Source organism: Nyctibius grandis, chromosome 6 (assembly GCF_013368605.1).
Source record: "Nyctibius grandis isolate bNycGra1 chromosome 6, bNycGra1.pri, whole genome shotgun sequence".
Taxonomy (NCBI): Eukaryota; Metazoa; Chordata; class Aves; order Nyctibiiformes; family Nyctibiidae; genus Nyctibius; species Nyctibius grandis.
The window spans coordinates 40,613,618-40,638,310 of NC_090663.1; the positions used below are offsets into that span (position 1 = coordinate 40,613,618).

The window sequence follows — 24,693 nt, forward strand, 5'->3', positions numbered from 1 at the left end:
GTCTTATCTTGAAGTTCTGCAGTATGCACTCAAGCTCACCACTGATGCACTAAGGTGAACATAGGTATACTGTCCTAGAACCACAAAAGATAACAAGTGAAACTGCTGTGCTTTCTTCTTTTGCCCCCAGCCTGTAATTTACTTGAGATCTGCTGAGCTGTAGACCTCTGTACTGAGCAGCATCCCAAAATTATACATGTGATGCTAGATGACACAAGTATTTACAATATACCAATTTACAGAGGTAGTTGAGTGGCTTGCATTCAAACAGTAAAATTATATGCACATACCAAAATCATTGTGGATTCCGCTAATAACTTAGAAATACACAATAAATGCTATTAGGATACTTGTACAAAGCAACAAAATAGGTTGAGGCTTAAGTGCCACGTCATATTCCTAACGTAACGTATACTACCTTTTCAGAAAAAAATTTGTCTATGTTTAGGAGAGCCTGATTTCCAATAACCTAACTTTATGTCTTTTAAGTGCAAAATGCCAATTACAATACACAATAATACTATGTGTTATTAATGCTAAATATTAATATTATTTAGGCACTTGAACAACAGACATGGAACTGATATGGTAAAATAATTTTTACATACAATTGAAACAAGAAATTTTCTTGCTCTAGATCCTCATGGCCTCGGTGTTATTTACTACAAATACTGTCATACTATGCAAAAATTTATGCCAAAGATGAACCTAATAATATAATGGTGGATTTTCCACATGCACACACTCTGGCTATTCCAAAGTAGGTGCCTATGAATACTTCAGAATTTCCCATAATTGCAGGTCTGTTACTTGCTTCCTACTCTATGACAGGCTCGATATTCTCCTCACACAATGTAACAGAATTTCACTTACATATTAAATCTCACAACTAACCTGTGACAGAGGCAGAAGTACCTTGGGACCACTTTTGAAATGCTCCTGAAAAAGCCACCCTTCAGACGAAGTGAAGCAGGGAGCTTTGGGTAGTAACCAGTCTCATTAATATTCAGGACACTTTGTAGTTGATCCTTTTATTGATTATAAGCAATAATCACTGTATCTTCAGTTCTCTCTCATCATTTGTGAAACATACATTAGATTCCAGTAAACTGGCTGGCACACTTCCAGTGGTAACATTTTAAGGCTCTCTGCATTGCAGGATATTTTTTTTCCCCACTTAACTAAACCCTTATGCAAGGAGTACTGTTCATGTAAGAAAAGTGCATAATCTGAAACACCAAGAAGAAACCCTTTTCTAGACTTCCAAATTTGATTCTTTAAAATTCTTTTCCACTGTCCTTATGAATACTTATAATTCTGGTTATAGCACAGTGATGCCTCTAAAGTCTTCTTTAATACCTGCTCCCTACACAAATGCAAGTCATCATTTTACTTTACACACATTCAGCTATAGTAAGACAGATGAGTTTCATGAAGACTACGCTCATTCATCTTAAAAGCACAGTTCATCCCGTTACTGTTATAAAGAGAAATAACCAGTACTTAGCATTTTTGATATGGCTTATGAGCTGAACCTCTTTCTTGTTTTGGTAATTAGACAAAATCATCTTGCTTTATATTTGAAGCTTAAGCACATACAAATGTCTAGATTTTTATACCACAAAGAAATGCAGCACAATTAGCATTCCAAACTTTTGCCATACCACCACACTCTTCAAATAACAAACACAAATAAGTTTTTAGTGAACTAAAAAATTCTGTAGTTTCAGGTTAAGCAGCTGAATGAAGAACGAATCTAGGAATTCTGTGAATATTCATAGGAATATTAAATAAGGAAAAATGTATAGAAAAAGGCAGCTGGCCATTTAATTTACTCCATTAATCACTGGGATAATACTGACAACTGTGTTAGCCCATGAGAAAAATCAGTACACAAATGCAGAAAGCCAAGGAGCTTTTAAGACTTAAACACTTTTAAGACTAATAAAAATATATTAGAACAAATGATCATGTTAAATCAGGTAAGATACTCTACTGTATGTGCCATGACTGAGAATTGACTGGAGATATATTTTCACCCCCACATATACCTTTTTGAAACACGGAAAGCATTCATTACTCACTGTGTTTTAGTAAGGGAGTTTCCATTTACTCTTTTTCAATATTTTTTTTTAAAAGTAATTGTGTTGATTACTTAAAGGCCTTTGATAGGACTGCCACTATACAGACTCCCAAATATAGTCTTAATTTTCTTCCTTCTTATTTGCAGATTGCTAAATATTATCATTTGACAATAAAACAGTACAGAAATCTTTCCCCTATGTTTTTCCTAGTAAGATACAGTAGTTTGATCTACACGGCTGGTTGAACCCTGGAATTCCATTCAAGTTCTCTGCCAAAGTTCTCTGCTAGCCAAAATTATAACTGTGACACTCTCTAACACATTAGACAGAGACATTCTTTTTTTGTAAAGTGTATAAGAATATTGTGATAACAGAGAGGTGGCTTATATACTTCAGTAAACTTATTTCTAAAGCTATTCATTCTTCATGTACAATATCTGACATTCGCTAACAATGCCTAAATGCCAGATCTTGTATATCCAGTTCCGACATTGAATGCCTGTGTGTCTACGACCTTAGTGATCAATATCTTTAAAACTTATGAGTTGAGACACAGATTCTAGTTCCTGCTCATAGGATTTAATCTGCTTACCCAATAACCATGTAATAGAAAAAAAAGCAAAAGCAATCTAGTGGCACACCCAAGAACTCCTCTCATATTCACTGCATCTCAGACTAATGCTCTTTGGTTATTTCTACTTCTCTCTCAAAATCAGTTGTTGCGCAGTAATAAACTAACCTGGTATTTCTGTAGGACACAGGAGTTACTAACTGAAGTCCCCTCAAAAGAAAACAGACTGAAAGATTGGTGCAACTGCCCTAAGCACTAAGACTTCCCTGCAATCACTATTACTGTCCTTTTAAAGAGAATAAGCACCTCTCACTTAGGTGTCTACTCCTATAAAAAGAACACCAGATTTCTGGCTCCTGAATGAAGAGATACTTCTAATGTACAGCCCTGAGTCAGTCTTTGAAGCCCTAAAGAGATGTGAAATTTCAGACAAAACATGGTACAAGTGGCATTTTCTATTGACCAGCTTGCTGCAGCCTCTCAATGGGCCTGTAGTCCTCTGATCATACCTCAAAAGACAGTGTCTCCATGAAGTGCTCTAACTAGGCAGACTAGATCATTCTGCTTCATTTCCCTGAATTAAAATGTGTGCCTGACCATCCTTGGTATATCCAGAAAAATCCAGACTATATACAGCAAAGGCAGCCGGTGACAAATATATATTTATTACGAAAGGGCATCTTTGGCTCGTTTGCACACCGGCTTCAGCACAGTATTGCATAAGGAGAGCAAAGAAAGACAGGAAGAAAAATATCTTGTAAATCAGTATTAAGTGACACTATGAAGAGACAAAGGCTACCTAGTAAACAAGAGACAAACCCATTCAGATTGTAAAGCAGATTAAATTAGCTTCCCAAACCAATATAGTAATGCTTTTACCATTAATCCATAGAGTAAGTATACATGACAGTCAGAGAGGACTATAGAGCCAGTCACTATCTGACTACAGTCTACAAGCTTTTTACATGGATATCAAGAAATTTATTCACCACATTGCTAGATTCAACCACACAACTGGCCTACCTAAGAAAATTCCCGACAATAAAGTACCTTTATAAGATAATTGAGCTACAAGATAATATATATGTCTATTACATATAGTGATTACTGACTATGAGACACTTTCAATTTAGTAGAAAATTACTTTGTGTAAGAGCCCTCCAGAGCCAGTGACAAAGGTTACAATTGGCTCTTTTAACACTTTGTAAAAGAGAATGAGGCTTCCACTGGCCTCCTATATATCAAATCATCAAACAATGGAAAGAAAATGAAGTAATGATAAAACTCTTTCCATAGCTTTTCACATTCTGTCCAAAAGATAATTTCCCAAAAAAAAGTGCACTGGAAATAAAATTATTTGAATCTGAAATTCACTGACAGTATTACTCTCTGGACAGGTTAGATAGATGGGCCAAGACCAACGGCATGAGGTTCAACAAGAACAAGTGCCAGGTCTTACACTTCGGCCACAACAACCCCATGCAGTGCTACAGGCTGGGGGAAGAGTGGTTAGAAAGCGGCCCGCCGGAAAGAGACCTGGGGGTGCTGATGGACAGCCGGCTAAACATGAGCCAGCAGTGTGCCCAGGTGGCCAAGAAGGCCAATGGCATCCTGGCCTCTATTAGGAATACTGTAGCTAGCCGGTCTAGGGAAGTGATCGTCCCTCTGTACTCGGCACTGGTGAGGCCAAACCTTGAGTACTGTGTCCAGTTCTGGGCCCCGCACTTCAAGAAAGATGTTGAGGTGTTGGAGCAAGTCCAGAGGAGGGCGACCAAGTTGCTGAAGGGTCTGGAGGGTCTGACTACGAGGAACGGCTGAGGGAGCTGGGGTTGTTTAGCCTAGAGAAGAGGAGGCTCAGAGGTGACCTTATTGCAGTCTACAAGTACCTGAAGGGAGGTTGTAGTGAAGTGGGAGTTGGCCTCTTCTCCCGGGCAACTAGCGATAGGACAAGAGGACACAGCCTCAAGCTTTGCCAGGGGAGGTTCAGGTTGGACATTAGGAAGAATTTCTTTTCAGAAAGGGTTATTAGACATTGGAATGGGCTGCCCAGGGAGGTGGTGGAGTCACCATCTCTGGATGTGTTTAAGAAAAGACTGGACATGGCACTTAGTGCCATGGTCTAGTTGACAGGGTGGTGTCAGGGCAACGGTTGGATTCGATGATCCCTGAGGTCTCTTCCAGCCTGGTTGATTCTGTGATACTTTTCTCACCAGAAGATATAACATTAGTGAAGAAGTAAAATTCCCTGAAGTAATAAGAAATTAATATACTAATTTCTGCTAAGTTAACTGTAAAAATAAATCATAAATAAAATTATTTCAAATAAAAGTACAAAAAGAGATCCTTCACTGATTTAAAGACCATTATGAATTATTTACTTGTAATTTTTACCAACTTTATTACAGGAAATTAAAATATGGAGGATAAATGGGACAATAAGACAATCAGATAATTGAATCTAAAAACCAGGTTTCAAGGTATTTACCACCTTGAAACTATACAAAGGTTTTGAATTTAAATCCAAATTGGACCAAGCAACAGGAAACTATAGATATGCTTCCCAAAAACCAGACAAGACTAAGGGGTCAAAGTCCTTTTATAAGAATAGTGAATTCTTCAGCATGTAAGTATACACATGCTAACAAATCAGGAAATCAGTTAAGTTGAGCAATGTTTTTACCAGCTATTCTTGCATTTTAAGTTATCACATAAATTTTGAAATGCTTAGTAGTTGCAAAGAATGGAGATACAACCCTTCAGTATTCAGCGGATTATATTATGTACTCAATAGCGCACAACTTAGAGACAGTTTTCAATGGAAAACTAGAGTGTTACTATTGTCCAAGTTGCTCTTTATATAAAGGGTCTTCAAGTAGAGAGTGATTTTCACTTTTTCCGATTTGCCAGCTAGTATTTTCAAAATGTTTGCATCATTTGTTTGCACATACAGAGCAGGTTATATTTCTGCATGGACAAGATAACACTCAAAGCCAGAAATAAATATGAAGGATCTTAAATTAAATTTATTCAAACGTGTCATAAGAAGTATTTTGCACTGGAAAGGAACAACATGACAATCTTGGTTTTAACAGCAAAACCATGGGTACTATCAAAAGAGGAGATAATGAACTGATGCAAAAGAAAACAACTATTAGCATCATGCCATTTTTTCCAAATACCTGATTTTTCAGACCTCTGAAAGTGATGTATTCTTAGATTGATACTGGAGCTACAGCATTAAAAGTTATTCTATGCATGCTCTCATTTACATGTTTTTAACTCTGGCTTGAACATGCATGAATATTAGCAAGATTGGGTCCTAGGACTTTTTTTTTTTTTTAAACCAGCTTGATACTGACAAGTAATACAAAATAAACAAGTAGAATTGAAGAATGTCCATCTTGTAAACCACAAGATAAAATTAGAAATAGCAGATTTTTGTTTCAAAAGCATAGAGTGTTTTTTATGCAAAAGAAACTCATGTATTGCACAGCTGCTAATCTTTAAACTGATACAGTTCTTCCAACTGGGAGTTGAGTTTACAAAAAGATTACAGTTTACAAAAACTTACAGAAAGTTTCATGCAGATTTTAACATGAAAGCATTAAATCTCTAGCAACCTTCCACTTAAATAACATCTTTAAGTCTTTTATTTATTTACATTTGAATACCTTTGGAGAAAAATGGAAAAAGTAAAAGTTCACAAGATTAAAATAACCGAGAAAAATGACTGGTCCAACAGAAAACTAAAACTTTAGCTTCCAGTCCAATGTAGTTTAGCATTCAGCATTTTCATAGTGGATTTCAGGTCCAATAAGCTAATAGAATATGTACACATAGATAACGACAATTTTTTTAAAAGAGACAAATGGGCTTTTTTGTTTTCTGGGTTTGTTTTGGTTTATTTATGAGATTTATTAGAAGAGAAGGATTACACATCTGGAGTAAATGTGGCATTTCTTTTAACTAGAGAGGGTGACATGAGGAAAAGTCCGGAGAAAGAAACTGAAAAGAGCAAGGCATGTGATAATTATGTCAAATGTGAAGAAAAGGATGTTTTCAACACAGTTTTTCACCAGCAGGCATAGCCAGAATACAAAGTACATGTGTTGTACACATTGACAACCATCATCAAGTCATGTAAACGCTTAAGTTATCAGTGAGTTTAAATTAATTTCTCATAAAAAGCTACTTCTGTTTAGCCATTTTCACAGCAGTGACAATAAAATATTAAATATAGAGGACCTACCACTGTAATATTTACAATATGCACTATATTTGGTAGCATTTGTCAGAGTTCTGAGGAACAGAGAGCAAGCTGCAGTAGCAAAATCACAGACAGCAAAGTATGTACAATTTTTACTTTGCAGCATCACACACTGTCTTTGTATTTCCTTGCCAAAATTATTATTTTCAATAACAGACTGATTCCTGATTTCGAGGAACTGAAGGTATAATACAGTATATTATTTCTGCACATCACATAGCATAACACCTTTGAACAATTAAAAGATAGGTAATGCAGAATTTAGTCAGACATGCTTGGTATTGTTTTCTGAAGATGGCACAAAGTATTGTCATCACTGAATGATGAAAGCTTTTGTTTTGTAAAAATGAAGTTCATGATAGCAGTCTGAATGCATAATTCCTGAAATATCTTGCTTATGACATGCATTTTTCTCCCCATGAAGCAATATTTTTACTGTGGTTAGTGAGGGCATTTAAACAAAAAATTTCCTACTGACATTTAAACTTCTATTGTGGGTCCCCTCAAAGTTCAGACTCAGCAGGCTTTAAACATGTGAAGACATTCATTCATCATCTTGGAGTACTGAAGGAGTGTGAGGAAAATGTAGGATAACTTCAGAAGTGTTTTTTGTTTTACTAGGGCTGAAACTACTGGCAGTTCAGGATGCAGTATTATTTTTTACAGTTTACATTTTACTGTGTATGTTTTGTCAGTGTAGATATTTTACAAATATGATAGGCATTTCAAAAATGCTGTCATCTAAGAAGTAAGGATATCTTCCCTGCAGTGAAGAAACAGAAACAAGGTATTCACCGAAATGTAAATTGACATTAAACTTAGAAGTGGCCTCCCAAAAGGAAGATTGAGATGGATTACCATGACAGTGATGAAATAGAGCCTTATACCTGTGTACCCAGTGTGTGTCTTCTCCCTGGGTAAGTTGACAAGCAGCTTTTCATGCAGCTAACACTTCTCTTCCACTGGCTTCAAACCAGCTTTCAGAAAAACCCCAAGCAATATGCTTCTTTTGTTATTCTGAAAGTGTGACTGCTGAGCATAACTCTTAAGCAGATCATAATTTGTGCACTAATGAAGAAACAATTTGAGGCAATGGACTGTATTTTTAAGATTAAAAATACTATCTAGTTACTGCATCTTTCCCTCATGCTTTCCTCTTTCTATGAGAAACATAAGAAAGAAGGGCTAATACACAGATTTCACAACAGATCTTTTTCCAGGCTCACAGGTTATTCACAAAAAGGATTGTCTGAGACTCAGATTTGGCTCCCAAAATATCAACTTAGGAGCATTTCTGTGGGGAGGTGAAGGGCAAAGAAACAGAGTCAGACAAAGACTCTGAGAAAAGGATAGCCACTCACAAAGCTCAGGATATAGCAGTCAGGGCTGGCCACGGTGAATTCAATGACAAGCTGTAAATGCAGATAACTACAATAATAGCAGAAGTACAGTTGCACCTGAGAAACAGATGAGACCAAAATAGAAGAGCAAGAGGGAAGACTTGCTGGGTGGGTGGAGGAAGTCATTGTAGTTGAGTAAACAAAAGCAGCAATAGAAAATTTCCTTAGCAAAGAATTATTTACAATAGATAGCTGCACACTACTTATGCTATAAAGAGTTATTAATACATAAATAGCAAATAGGATCTTCACTATGTGATCTGAAAGCCATGAAATTCCCCATATGGAATAGATGGTAGAATGGTGCATGGGTAAATGAAAAAAAAAGCAATAGAAAAATGAATAAGCTTAAACTTCAACTACATTTTCTGAAGTTCTAAGTAGGAACAAATATTCTTACATGTTTTATTAGCAAGTGCATACATCTTGACAAGACGGTGGAATCTTATGTCCATTACAAGGATAAAACAGAATCTGTACTCATTAAATGCATATGCCATCTACCACAAGGTAGTGCACTCCTGCTCTCTAACTAGGTCTCTAGGTGCTATGGCAGAACACAGAAGATTAAAGATAATAAAACCATCACAAACCCTTCTGATTACAGAGTATAGATGATACCAAGCATGAGGCAGAAGTTCTAAAAAATCTTTTTTTTGGTAGCAGGGATGGCTGAAGCAGATCCCACCTCCTCTTCCCTCCCAGGAGGGAATCCTATGCTTACTCTGCACCCTCATTTGCACCAGCAAAACTATTTGGGGCATCGAGGTGATTCAATATGGTTAAAAATTTAGCTTTTTTATTGTTGTTGTTTGCAACACAGAATTACTCAGTTTAAATTGGTTTTGTGTATAGTCCTCTAATTCAACTGAGGAGATAGAAATGAATAGCCAAAGAGTTAGAACAATTTAACTTTTCCATCAGGAAAAAATGTATGGAACCAAGGATTCAAGTATAATGTGCAGTTTTTGAAAATCAGCTGCAGATATTCAGTCAGGAAATGAGAAGAGTCTATATGAAAGCTTTATAATGAGGGAAAAAAGAAAGCTTCAGAGAAAATACCAGTTTTCCTTTCTCTAACAAAGTTTCTCATTCACTGACTGAAGATAGTGACTCTCCCTGTGATTCTTTACCATTACGACAACTAGCAGCTGAACCAAAAATTGACAGAATCCTTCATGATATTACTCTACATGACACTAGGAGCAGTGTGAAATTGAGTGTGATCGCAGCCCCAGTCAATTCTACTGGTTCAGGGAGTTTTCAGTTTAGGTCAATTTTATCTTCAGATCCTCATGCTCTTGAATCACAGAAGTAAAGAAAACAAAGAGAGAAAAAGACAGTAGGATGAAAGTCTATAAAAAGGAAACAAGGGCAGAAAATTTTAGAAATTGCTAAAAGCTCTTCCTGTCCTCCAGAAACACAAGTCCACATGGCACAACATAAACTCTGTGCATATGAAGAGTAGTTCTCCCCGACCTGGCTTAAACCCAAAGAATCTGTGTACTGTTTGAGACTTGGACACTCACTCCATGTCCTCCACAGCACATGACAAGCTCTCCAAGAGACAAGCTTCATACCAAACTTAATACTTCTTACTCAAAAAAAGAAGTGGAGTTTTTTTTCATTAAAAAAAAAAAAATAATCATTTTTCCCCCTTGTTGACTAACCTTTTTGTCTCAAGAACTTCTGACAAGGTAGTATTTTAAAGCCTTCTTTAGCTGTTCTCTCTTCTCATCACTCTTCCTTTTTCTTCTTTATGTTAAATGCAATCCTCAGTCCTTCAGTTCCTACTAAAGAATAACTACTTGTCATCCTCCTTGATTGCTGTAACAGTTGTTGCTAGTTTGCCAATCAGTCCCATGCAATCTCCTCTCATTTTCTTTGTGTAGTTTCTTCCCCAAGTTTTGCATGAGAAATCAAAGAGCATATCTGAGTGAATACTCAACTAAGTTACAAGTATTTACTAGTGAGTATAAGGAAGGCTGGTAAAACCTAACCCTTATTCTACCTGTGCCTCAGTGTTGCTAAACCTAGCTATCACTGAAGTAAGCCCTAACTAGTTAATCTTTATTAAAAAAAAAACAAATCTTCATGCTACAGCACTTCACAACAATCTACAATTCCTTTTCCCAGGGACGCGTAAGCCACAATAAATCTTTTGCAAAGTAAAGCAAAATTAATTAGTCTTGCAGTTGCAAACGAAGATATTTTACTTCCTGCTGCAATGGACTAGGAATACATGTGCAGTTTAGTCTGAAAGGCAGCTAAAAATCCAATTAAATTAACTCTAGCTTTTAAGTGAATGGACAGTATCTTCTTACACACAGTACCTTCTTACCCACAGTACCTAATTCACAGGCTGTCCTCTGCCCACACCCTAAATTAGCAGATTTGCTGAAATACAAAAAAAAAAAAAAAAGGACAAAACTCTATTAGCTATCACCTCTTCTCTCCAAAGCCTGATTTCCCCTTAGACCATCAGCTAGTTCATTTTGATTCTCATCCATGTATTTTATCCCCTTCACTGTAGCAAATAGTTAGAAATATTTAAAAATTACCTTGACAAGACTTGTATGTTCCTTGAATGTGGTCTTTTATTTCAGTGTAACATAAAATTAGGTTTAGTAAGTTCTTCTGTCCAAGAACAAGTTACACCCCAATGATTTACAGGGGTTAGCATGTAAGTGAAACTGGACAATATACAGCGGCTAAGGTATGACTCATTGCCAGAGATCCCCCACAATGAAAATTAAAGTTGTCAGTTTCCAAAAAGAAAGTTATTAAACCGATTTTGCTTCTGATAAAAGATTATGTTTCATACCTCTTGTTATATCAAGTTGTAGTCCTAAAAATACAAACAGGACTCGTCAGCAAATTAAACATGTATGTAGTGTCCACAGGAAGAGGGCCTAAATGGGTTTTATCAGTCATAATGTTAGATGGTTGTCACTGCATAAATCAGCGCAATTCCAGATAATTTTGTTAACAGTTCAAATGCATTCATCTGAATACATATAATGGTCAGTCTACCGTAAAGCGTAATTAGGTGCCAAGATAATGTCTCTCAGATCTGAGCTGGAGGTGTTCCAGTACAAATTTCAACAAGCCTCACTCTTGCTGTGACCTAGGGACACTGCCCACTGTCAATTAGCACACACTTCATCCTTCTTTCTTCCTCAGCCCACTTGCTCTGGAAGTGGATAAATATGAGCTCAATCCTTTCTGATTGGCTGCCTTCCCCTAGTTGTGCCCTGCTCCCTGCCCTTGGAAACGGTTGATGTTCTTTTGAACATCATTATGGCTACATCTCAATGTTACCCTGTCCCAATGGAGAACATATTTACAATAAAAAGGTAGAGATTAGTGTGGGAACAGTTCTTCAGCCAGAATGATTTGTTACATATCTCTTCATAGACTAAATCAATGTGATTTTTAACACTACTTTAAAGATGGAATGATTCCTGAATAAACAGAAGAACTGTCAATGCACAGGTGTCTATCAGAAGGGAAGAGCAGCTTGACCGCTCCCCTTTTTATGTTTAAAATGCTCCTACTCTAAATATTCCATACGGGTCACGATCATGCACAGTGGGATGGCCACGAGTCTGCCCTCTGCAGTTCTGCACAGTCTAACAGTCATGATGGCGCATCCTGGAATACAGCAAACCTTTCTTGCTTTCTCTTTCCCCTGGAGGAAGAGATGCAGACAGGGACTGGAGTGGAGAACCACCATGTGTGTGACCCTACACAGCTGTGTAAACGAGCCCTGCATTAAACTAATGAAGGGCAAGTGATGCTGCTCTCATTAGACTGCTACAACAGAAACATGATGAACGGATTTCTCTATGGGGGATTATTTAAGGCATTCGCAGAAACACTTCCTATTGAACAGACAATGCTGAAATATGCTTGTTTTCTGAAAGTGTGTCTGCTTAGCCATGTTTAACAGGAGACCATTATGCTGTCATAACATTCGATTCCACTTACATTACCTCTTAATTAACACTGGAACATTTAGCAGCTATTAGAAGAGACATTCTCAAGAGTTCTAGATTTCAGCAGAGCTCACAGGCAGACTGCCTTTAGGTAATATACTGCAATAGTTTAAGATTAGAGATGCAGTTTGAATTAACAAAACTAGTATCATCTTTGACTCATTCATGTTTTTAGAGGAAAGGTATTTGCAAATACTCCATGCTGATCTTTCTATGTGCTATAGTTAAAACACTTCCCATGCTTTAAAAAGAATCTTTTCAAACTCTTTCTTACCTTGTAATAGAGGTAATGTTTGGGGTATAAGGTGCCATATAAATTAAATCTTTAAAGCAATTTGTAAAATAGATGACAGATTATCTCTGTTGCTAAAGTTTATTAAATAAAAGACTCATTTTCACACAGAAAGCATATATATGCACTTATTTAGATATGTATCAGTGCACATGTGTGTGCTAAACAAAGATCAGTCTTCTCTGACAAAATGTTAGTCATCAAAAAAACGCTAGTTCTAGAGTATCCACCATTAAATTGCTAAATTCATGGTCCAGAAGTAACAGGTTCACATGTAAAACTTATGTTTCCTTGTGGACCTGAATGAAAGAACACAATTTCAGAAGCATGAATGTATTCATAAAATAACAGAGCTGCGAGTCAAGTCTTGTATGAAATTATTTTTATTGCACAAATAAAAGTGTAATTTAATGCTTTAGTCATTCTGATAATTTGCAGACCATGATTCTGCTAAGCCTATAGAATTTATTAGTTTATAACTTCAATTGCTATCTTTAATACAGTAAAACACTATTATAACATTAGAAAAAAATGTCAACATCTATGAAGCCAACATATTTTTTTTAAAAACAGAAGTACTGGCTTCCAGAAGTCTGATTCCATATCTATCACAGGTAATTATTATTATTTTATTGGCTACACTAGAAATATTCTCACATACTGAATTTCATAGCCTGTTCACTTCAATGCATTAACAAATATTTTGCATCCCTGTTTCTTAAGTATTTGGTTTACCTGGAATGATTTGTAATGTATGCTGTAGCTCCAAAGTCAACCATAGGGTATTTTACTGTTATGACAGAGGCATATGCCCAGAACCTGACATTTCCTCATGTAACAAGCAATATGAATATAGTAATTACAGGAATTACGAACTTATTCCCCACCCCCGCCCCCCATATTAAAATAGCATTTTTGCAAGATCAAAGTTTCTGGGTTTATCCATGAGTTTAGTGAATACAACATTTCTCGACATACTACATATAAAACATTGGTGTGTATCTTTTGGAAATGTCAGAAGAGCAGAAAGGTACTTTCAACCTACCACAGACATTAAGTTTAACATTAGTATTGCAAATGTTAGGATGAAAGAAAGACTTCAAGTGGTACAATTTGGAAGCCATACAGAAGAATATGCTTAATAATGCTGGGGAACCCTCTTGCATAGATTTACCTACAAAGACTTGGGAAAAATCAGGGGAAAAAAATATGTAGATGTTCTAGAAGAAAGGTACCTGTTTCATTAGGAGGATTTTTCAAGCAGAGTTCATTTTCTTGTAAAACTTGTGCTGGTAGAATTTTAATAAAATATATGGAAAATACACAAATACAACTCCCCAAAACAGCCTTATACAATCCAGTATGTCACAGAAAGCCTTTTTAAAAAATCCTTCTATTTTGGGATTGGGGTTTTTTCCCCTTAAAAAAAAAACCCTCTTTGGCATTTTCTAACACTCCATGTTTTAGCAAAGACACTCCACAAATCCAGATGTCAAGACATCAGTGTTTTGTAAATCTTTGATAACATATTCAGCTATCTATTTATCAGCTGTGTGGAAAGTCATACTTTTGTTTTGGAGGAAATCCAATCTTAACATTAAACCCCATCTTCATTCAAGCTAACATTTTTACAAGAATTGAGGAAAAAACAAAAGCTCCATTATTCTGACTTTTAGAAACCCTCATTTGGGAAAGCGCAGAATGGAATTAAGGTTCAGAAATCAGCAGCAACGCTCATAAGAAATATTTGAATACTTTGGCATGCAAGAATAAAGAAAGCATTTGAGAAATATATCTGTAATAGTGAAAAGAGCAAGTCTGGGATACCACACAAAAGGATTCCTATGTGATAACTGTAACACCTGACACAGGAAGAAAATAGACTACTTTCACAATTGTGAATATAACTTTTGTGAAGCTCAGCATATTCACTGACCTGGGAGACACACACTCTGAGCCCTTTCAGTATTTAGACCAGCATTTCAGGAATTTATTTATTTATATGTTTTTTTACCTCAAAGGAAGACAAAACTATGTTGATGACAAAACTTAAGATTGACTGAATAAAGCATAGGTATATAAGAGCCTATTTACAATTTTAATTATGTGTTATTCTCTACAGTAGTTCTTAAAATAGAATATCCTATTTAATTTGTTAAATTTAATCTCTTATTTAATTCCATTTCTGGCATTTTCCTTAAGTGTATGTCTTTGATGAAGATAGTGGCAAACATTTTCTCTGTAGGAAAAAAAATACAGCAAGCGTAAGATTACATTGTCTTGCTTCTTGTTATGCCAACTTTATCATACATTACACTGAGAAAACTTTTCAAACAAAATGCAACAAGTTTATGCAGTTAGACTCTAAGAGTTTCTCATAGAAACTCTCAAATTATGCAAGAAATATGAGAGATGTGGAGAACAAAGTTCGGAAAATAAAGTTTAACCACACAGAAGTCGATGTATGTATCGCTTTATTATTGAAGTACAGTGTTTAAACTGGTATGTTATTATTACCAAAAAAAATTACTACCTTAGCTGTATAGTTTCTAAAGGGTGACAAGAGGAGTGTTGTTACACCATCCTTGATCCAGTCTTCACAATATTAAACAGTAACTGGTTCCAATCAGTATATGTGTCATAAAGTGACAGAAAACTCATGTAGTAAGTGACAGAAAACTCAAGTTCAATTATCAATTCAGTCAAGTGATGTCGGTAAAAGATGGAAGAAGATTTCACTGGACAATATGTAAAATATTGCCCTCCCTTCGATTTAGCTTCACAAGAATTTCTAACGTGTTCAGCTATATTTACCTATCAACGGAAGAGCAATGAAAATCCAGCCTTCTCTGCCTTCAATGCTCTAAAACTGTGCAAAGTCTGTCCCAGTGCTGCTGGCCAAGCTAACAACTTAATTACCACAGCCCTTTCAGAAGTGTTACCATCATCGCAATATAATTATTTAATATTCTAACACCCTATTCAGTTCCCTGGAAGAGTGGAGCTTACTATTTTAAGAAAGCCTGCCTATTTAAATGTCATTAACTATCCAATTAGTACAGTCTGCTCCTTGCTAGCTGCAGAGTACTGGGATAATCTTTTAATTGTTAACCGCTATTGAATAATTTTAGCAATTACACTTTTATACATTCTGTGATAATTAAGACAGACCCCTAGAATCTCATCTTTTTTCCAGTACCTAGTGACAACCAGCAAGACAATCACTGATAGAAAAATAACGCGTGTGACCAGAGGTAACGCGCGCACCGAGGCGCGCCGGCTCTTCCACCTGCCTCCCGCACACCACGGGAAGGCGCGCCCCCGCCCCCGCCCGCCGCAGCCCCGCTCACCGCCCGCCGCATCCAACTCAAGGGCCCGTTCCGGCCGCGGCGGTGCGGGCTCAGGGACACCGGGCCGCTTTCCACCGGAGCCTACGGGGCTCCGCTCGCAACGCTGCTTACGCCGAGATAAATCACTGCCGCCGCCGCCGCTCCCCACGGCTCCACCTGCCGGGCACCCGCGCAGCGCCGCGCAGCCCCCCCCCCGCACCCCGGGGCGCGCCCCCACAGCGGGGAGAGCAGAGCCGCCCGGCGCCCCAACGCGCATCTTCCGCGCTGCCGGGTGAAAACACCCCATCCACCCCTCATACGCATCGACAAGTTTCTCCCCTGCTTGGGAGGAGGCGTGCCTCTGAGGGTGGCTTCTGGGCGCTCACAAGCAGCCGCGCGGCGCAGGCTCCCCGCCAGGCAAACCCTCGGAGGCGTTGGAAACAAAGCGAAATTACCTAAAAGGGCAGAGGTCCGCTCGGGGACGCCGGCAGCCACACGCCGGCGGGCGAGGCGCCCCTCCGCCGCCCGCTCGCCCTCCCTCCGCAGGACGGTGCCTGTTGCACAGGTCCGGTGGGCTCCCTCCAGGGCAAAAACAACTTCGCTCCACCGGGCGCCCGCGCCGCCTCCGCGCCCGCGCTGCCAACTCCGCACGGGGGGCGAGGGGCTCCGGGCGGCAACAGGGGCGCACGGCTCGGCCAAGCCCCCTCTCCCGGTAGGGGCTGAACTGCGCTCTGCAGAGCGGGACACCCGGCCCCCCGGCTTCCCTCTGCGCAAAACCAATTAACCCCGAGCACTCGCCCTCCTGCAGAAGGTAAGGCGGAGGGTGCGGGAGCCAACAGGAGGCAAAGTTTGATAAATGAGCAGCTCCTACAGTGACAGATTAACTACAGAGCGGCGGCACCCTCCGCGTCGTGCTGGGCAGAAGTGAGGAAAAGAGGTACTCACCTGGCTGTTGCCCCTCCGGCAGCCGCGGAGGGGAAGGCGGGCAGGCAAGAGACGCGGCCCCGCGCTCCTCTCCCGTCCTTCGGCCCCAGCGGCAGGGAGGATGCCGGGCAGAGGGCCCGCAGAGCGGCGGGGCCGCCCCGAGCCGGGCAGGCACGCTGTCAGCGGAGCAGGTGAAATGGGGCGGTCGCTGCCGCCGGAAAGCAACACGTTTGGCTCTGAACTTTGCAGCTCCAGTCACAAACAAATACAGCCCAGGAAGGACCTCTCCCATCCGATCCCAGCCTGCTCGGCAGCCGCTGCCTCTCTTATTGGTGCGGAGGTTATTTATTTATTTGATTTCTCCCCCCCCCCTCCCCCTCCACACACACCCACCCCCCCGTTCCCTTCCCTCCTCCTTCCCCGGCCTTCCCTCCCCGCCCGCACGCCGCCGAGCCAGCCCCGGTCCCTCCGCGCCGCGCAGCTTGCCCGCGGCTGCTCTGCGGCCGGCGGCAGCGGCCGCTGGCCGGGTGCCGGGCGAGGGGCGGACGCGCTGCGGGGAGGCGGGAGTGGAGGCGGGCGGGAGCAGGACAGCCGCTGCGCCGCTGCCGGGCGAGAGCGGAGAGCGGGCGGGAGGTGTCCCCGGGCGCCCCGTCCTCCGCACCGGGGCGCGGGGGCGGGAGGGTGATTCCCGTCTTGCCGCTGGCCACCGCAGGGGCGGGGCAGCCGGGCAGGGGGATGCTTGGTGACCGGAGCCGGGAAGGAGGGTGGCCAGCGCGTACCGGGCGGCTGCTGCGAGGAGCCCGGGGGGCCCCGGGGCGGTGTTTTGCCGCCCCCGCTCGTGGGGAGCGCCGGCGGCCGCGGTGCGGCGGGAGCGGGCTTCGCCGTGGTGCGGCAGCGGCGGCGCCGGGCGAGAGCGGGCGGGCGTGCACGGGAGGGAATGTCTCGCCGTGTGCGCATACGGGCACGCTCGTGTGCGTGTAAGTGCCTCTGTGTGTGTGTTTACGTACGTGTGTCCCCGGTAACGTTGCACAAAGCTTGTTTTCAAGGAGACTCCAGGCTCGCTAGCCGCAGTGTACTCCGTGTGCATCGCTTTTACGTTTTGCTATAGCTTGTGTGTGACCAGTGCAGAGCAAGCTTTATTTCATCTCTGTCTTACCGGCTGCTGAACCTTTGTTTGCTGTTTTTATTGCCCTTTTCCTTCCCTGCCCCCCAGATCCACATGCAACTTGAGCAACACAGTAGGTCTCACCTGTCCGTTCCTTAGGGCCGAGTACAAGGCTACGATTATCGCAAGGAAGAAGAATCTAAGTTAAAAGCTGCGGAGGTGAGACTGCATGAAGGATTTCCTTCACTGCTCCTGCAGTACCTGTCCTAGCTCAGCTTCTTATTGCAGCTGTCAGTGGAGAAAAACGTTTCAGTCCCACAGTGGGTGTTTTCATCCCGCCGTACACACACATGACAGACAGAATATTGACATTCTTGTCTTCTCTCCCATCCCTTCTCCTTTAGAAATTAGGGTTCAAATTAGACGTCCCAGTGGTAGAAGACAGAAGTGTAAAATCTGCGAAGTTGGTACAAACTCTTCCAGGTATTCTGATGGGGGTTGGGGGGTGTTGTTTGGTTTTTTCCTGGATGAAATTTCCACCCTTCTCCCCTGCCAGTAAATAGACATTCTGGATGTTCTGAATGATTCTTGTGTTTCAAGAAAATCACAAATGTGCTTAGAGAATAAACAGTTATTCAACAATATTACTAGGCAATACAGCATAAATTATATCCCTATTTCTCTTCAGGTGACAAGACATAGAGATATAAAGATTGCTTTTATCCTAAGTCAGTCAATGAATTTATGTAGATTTGTCATTTCAAACAGAGGGTACAAATCTTTCTTTGTGCAGCAACTCTGTAATTCTACCTTTGTCAACTGAAGACAAACTAGAAAGATTAATGTATGTTTTGTCTTCAGTAGTAAATCCTATTGTGAAATGGGGAGAACTTTTTATCCAAAGAATTGGATCAATAGTTGACTTTGTTTTGAAGCATTTATTTAAGAAGCTACTTAAAAAGAATGATGTTCATGCTCTTAACATCCTTAAAGAAATCTCTCAAAGGCAATTATTCTATTTGCCAATCTAGCGGTCACTGCCATGTAGCAACAAAAAGCATGAAAGCTAGATGTGGAAATCCCTTTGGGTTCTGACAGTGCTTTCTCAATGGAAGAAGAACAGTAGGAAATTAAAAAGTGAAGTTCACTTAAAAAATCTATTTGAATATTTTAAACAGCTTGCTTTGAATAGGTGAAGTTTCATCTCTAACCAGTAAGCTTCAAGGTCAATGAAATGCAAATGACAGATGCATTCCATGCCTGAAAGAATGCCACCAACTTTAGACAGCGTTTAGTGAGCAATGTTTAAAAAGTTGACTCTCTGACTTTTATTTTAATCTGTAAACTCCCAGTGTTCAGCAAGTATTTGTTCAGAAGAGCACGGAGTGTCTTTCGCTGGAATAAACTACTATATTTTCAAAATATGGGAGATTAATGAAGATACTACTTTACTAATGGTGGGCCTATAACGACACTTGTCAAAGTCAGTGAAAAGACCGTCAGTGTTTTCAGTTACATTTAGTTTGACACTGACTCTGTGATACACTATTCAAAATTTCAACTGTTTCATAGATCTTAAAAAGCAATTAATTTCTGAGTAAGCTGAGAGACTCTTATTTTTATATGGGTTCTAAGAAGAGGAAGCAGCATCTAGAAACAGCAAAGCCCCTAACAAGACTGATCATATACTAACATGTTATGTCTGCTTCCATTAAAATGAATTCCTTAGGCAGGTGGATCCACCTCAACAGGACTTTGACTTGACTAAGTCAAGCTAATGATGAATTTAGTGGCTACTTAATATATTGACTGTTCACCTGAGTTATGCAAGCAGAATATTATTCAGTGTTCTGGAGTCATAGCTGAGAAATATACAAGAAGGGTAGGAATAAATAGCTAAAATTAAGAAATCCAGGAGAAAAAATAGCATAAAAACAGAAAGTAAAAGGAAAAAGAAAGAAAAAGCAAAGTTATGTGGTTTTAAATTTAATCTTGTATTGTTTACTTGCTTTCACTTGGCTTCTTTCATCATTTAAATCCCTGTGATCTTATGCTTGGCATTTTGGGTTTTTAAAGTGTTTCAAATTGAAATTGCTAAATAAAAAAAAAACGCAGCCCCCACTGCCACTGATACAACCTTAAACCTGGCTTTCTTATTCTAATATAACAGCCTGTTTTCTGTCTGGGCTGTTAAAATCCTACTTCTAAGGGCTTAAAGAGCTGCTGATGTTACACGTCGCTGCTGATACACATCCTGTGCAGTACGTTGTACTTCAGAAATGCATCTAATGATCTCAGCAGAAAATTAAACATATATGTCAGTATTTTCAAATATTCAAATCAGTCAAATCTGAGCAAGTTCTGTTTAAGTATCGAGAGAGACAGATCATCAGTAAGGATTTTCTTCAAAACAAACACTCTTTTCTACCCCCAGCCATTTTATCTGTGCAGGAGGCTTTTTACAAAAAAAGATAGATTTTTCTGCCACAGCTGAACAGGCAAGTTTTCACTCCTTTTGCAATTTCTTTTCAGGTAGCTGAAATGCTTTTGATCACAATTTATAAATATGTCAGGCAAAGCTGTGAATAAACTAGCAAGAATATATTGGACAGTTTGAGTTTTAAAATTGTGTTAGAAAACATATGCTGGTGTATGTTATAAAGAATCAAGAATTCTACACAAGTGTATATTAGATTTATGGGTGGATAACGTTTAATATGTTATGAAATCTTACCTAATTATTACAGTCTTATAAAGATTTAATGAGTACGTTTTTCAGCTAGCCGGGATTTGGAATATTTTACTACTGTGAGCATTTCAAAGGCAAGAAAAGGTAGGAATTCTCCCTTTTTCAGACCCAATACGTGCGGTGTTGCATTTACTGTGCCTGTCCAAGGGCTACTAGAGAATTCAATCTTTGGCCTGTTCTCCGGTTTCTGTAAACAAAGATGAATATATAACTGATTAGGATAATTGTGCTAATGTTGCATATTGAAAAAGAGATGTGTGTCAATAAATGGATCCACTTACTTTTCCTTTTTGGTTAGGGGAAAATGATTTATTCTAAGGAAACATACAACCACAGGTGAGGTCAGTGGCTTCCAGATAAAAGAGAAAGAGCAGCTGCCTTTGGTAGTGGGAGTTGTTTACAGTCCATTTCTATTCTGGTAACTAGGAAAGTCTGCATCTTCTGACCTCGTCGCAGCCTACAGCTTCCTCAGGGGGAACAGTGGAGGGAGAGGTGCTGATCTCCTCTCTCTGGTGACCAGCTATGGGACACGAGGAAATGGAATGAAGCTGCATCAGGGGAAGTTCAGGCTGGACATTAGGAAAAGGTTCTTCACTGGTGGTCGGTCATTGGAACAGGCTCCCCAGGGAAGTGGTCATGGCACCAAGCCTGTCAGAGTTCAAGGAGAGTCTGGACGATGCTCTTGGTCATATGATTTAGTTTTAGATAGTCCTGTAATCAGCAGGGAGTTGGATTTGATGATCCTTATGGGTCCCTTCCAATTTGAGACATGCTATGATTCTAATCTGTGAAAGACAGGGATGTCACATTGGCTGTTATCATAACTGTAACTCTAAAACATTCACATATGGCCCCATGTCACCAGTGTCCCCCAGCAGCCAGGAAGATCATCTTCATCTGCATCAGATGCATTGGTAAATTTTTGTGTATGTCATAAAGGGAGCCGAAGAGAGTACTTTCTTGTGTATTTTGAGGCTGCTTGAATACCATTCACTGCAGTGATACCTTGTAATTGTCATGATTCTCTGGCATTTGTCCAGAGAATAGCCCTGCCTGGGTCAGAGCTGTAGAGCTGAACCAGAAATCTTCCAAAGTGATGTGTGTATGAGCATCTTGATGGGTGGCCTACTGCTGCAAAACATGTCTGAAGTGCTGAAGTTGAAACTGTTGTGAGCTGGATTAAAATGTTCTGCTGATCCTGAGCAGTGTCCTTTTTCTGATTTGGAGTGAGTCAATGCTTATAATCCTCTCTGTAATTGAACATGTTTTTTTGACTTTCTTTTTCAATTTTTTTTTTTAGAGACACATCTTAGTGGGAATCAAGTGTATTAAGCAATTTCTGTCATGACTTGCCTCTGGGCAGTCATGCATAATGGGCAGATATTTATACTGTGTCTTGCCAGTTGAGCCTTTTCAACCATACATTGTCTTTTAAAAATATTTGGTATCATAAATGTTCAGAATAACCATATCTTCTCCTAGTGGTATTTTTTTGTTCAGCACTTGGGTACTTCCTGCTGGCCATGTAAATATTGACATAAAGGTATTCCCCCTATTAAGCAAGACACAAAAAACATCTTGCACCTGGAAAGATTACTTGATAGAAGGGTCTAAGAGAAGATGAAACTAACCTTTCTAATTCCCTGGAATAGGGAAATAACCAAAAGTGAAAGACATTTGCTATAATTTCCAGGATAGTCGGTACAATACGATAGGACATGGTGAATGCTGACAGTTTAACTGCGCTTAAATGTTCTTAGGAAGAAGAATACAGTGAAAAAAAACATAGATGATGTCTTTGACTCAAGCTCTGTTTTGAGCCATGTAGTACCAGATGTTGGGAGAGTTTTCAAGGAAATCATCACCATATGCTTGTCTACGCTTAGACATCACCTTACGCGGCAAACAGCTTTTTGACAAGGAGGGGTATTGGGTGAGAGGCGTCTTTGATTTGGTCTGGTCTGGCTGCTCTTACATGGTTTTGGAACCTCTTCTACAGCTCACGGTGGAATAAATGATGCTATTTCATTGTAATGGTCCTATTGAGTGTTTTATAATAGTATACACACTTCAGAAAAAAAAAAAACACAACACGTTTAGAAAAAGCTTCAAAGATTCACAGGATTATGAATTTATAAAATCAAGAAGTGGCAATGGAAACTATCTGTCACTGTAATAGTAAGAACTGATGTTAACAAGCAAAATCTAAAGATGAAAGTTCATATATAACAGAGATGTCTGGAATAGATATCTGAACAAATTAACTGAAAGAGAGCTTAACTGTCAAAATTACTTGTCTGAAGTAATACATTTCACAATTGGAATTTTGGTATAATGATAGATATTTGACATTTATAGGTGGAAAAGAAAATTTTTGGTTTTCTATTGCTTTTCAAATAGATGTTATAATTTTCATTTTAGTTTGTTTTGTTGTGCCTTCCAATGTTACTGTACCTGTTGGCTTCGTATCAAGGAATTAAACCCCTTGTTACACTTTTTTACATTCAGCACTCTCGATCTGAAATGAATATGTTTTGTAGACTTGTGGTCTGTATTGTTCCAATCTACGCAGCCAAATAGCTGCTAAAATGAACTGTTTGCAGATTTATATATATATATTACACATGACCCATGTATATAGTGAAGTTTTAAACAACTAGATTGCCACAGAGAGGAACTACGTTCTGAAGTGTTCATGATGTTGATATTTAAAACCACTTTGGTTTTCAATTCCTAGTAATCCCTTCTCTACTCGTGGACTTCCTAGTCTGAAAACATTTATGCACATGCTCAGGTTTTTTTACCTGAAATTTGATATTTAGATAATCCGTTTATAGCTATGGGGAAAAAAAGAGGGTTGGAAAACTTACTCTTCTAAACCTAAAATATATATTTTTTTTTTTAAAAATTCCCTTCTTTCCGTCCTAAGCAAAATGGAATTGCTATTTGGGAATTCAATTCAGGAGATATATGGCTGGATACTCTACATGCACTCATTCCACTTTGGACTTTATTGGGCTAGATAAAGACTAATTATTCATTGTAATGGAAGTTTACATTTGCCTAGGGACCAGTGGTTTTAAGTTGATCGTACTTACTGTTGGTAAACAGAGGAAGATCTTTAGAAATAATGTGGAGAACTGGTACCTCAAAGAAAGAGGCTGATTTCTCAAAGTTAAACATGTTCTGAATGACATTCTTTGGAGTGTAAGTAGATACAAGATTATGACTGAAAGATAAATTAGAGGAAGCTTAGTAGCTAAACAAATAGCCAGTGTACTATGATTGAGAAAAGCAACTTCTAGAAACCCAATCTGATGATGACGACACCAGTTAGAAAAAAACTTGTATATAATATCACAGTATAGAAAGTAAGTAGGCAAATGTAGTTTGATATGAACTAGAAGCTCTGAAGTATAGTGGAAGTGAGACCAAGGATCAATCCTTGGCTTAGATAAGGACGGTAGAATATATATTACATAATATTAGGGAAAAAAAAGAATATTTCCTTATATATAAAAAAGGCACCATTAAAAGTTTAAGAAAATCAAATTACTAGTAATGATGGAAAGAAAAAAAGTCTTCAATATCTATTTCTTTTCTGTTTCTGGAAGGAAGTAAAAGAGTGCACTCGCATTCCATAATGATGGTAAAGTATTTTCCGAGCAATTAGTTTCTAAGGAAAGCATTAAGCAGTATTTTTATGATGAATATTTGAAAGCAGCTGATTCAGATGAACTGAATTAAGAAGAAGACATATACTGTATTCATTTTAGAGGAATCTTGGAATACTCTAGAAACTCCTGGAACCAGTGAATGTAATATTAAAGCTTAAAAAAAATAAAATAGAAACCCAAGCAACATGACCTATGTTGTAAAAGAGAAGCTAATAGAATGGTTAGGTGGATTTCTATACATAACAGTTCAAAAGCTTTGAATACAGAACATTACTGCTAGAATTCAAGGCAGAAGGT

The 24,693-nt window shown here is 39.3% G+C and overlaps 1 long non-coding RNA gene across 1 annotated transcript in view; it reads right to left on the bottom strand.

Moving 5' to 3' along the window:
- LOC137665265 (uncharacterized) overlaps positions 1-17,145 on the bottom strand; it is a 90,332-nt gene extending 73,187 nt beyond the window's left edge. The window contains exon 1 of the long non-coding RNA XR_011048472.1: positions 16,887-17,145. This is a non-coding gene — a long non-coding RNA (uncharacterized lncRNA). The remainder of the gene's footprint in view (positions 1-16,886) is intronic.
- Between the last annotated feature and the right edge of the window lie 7,548 nt (positions 17,146-24,693).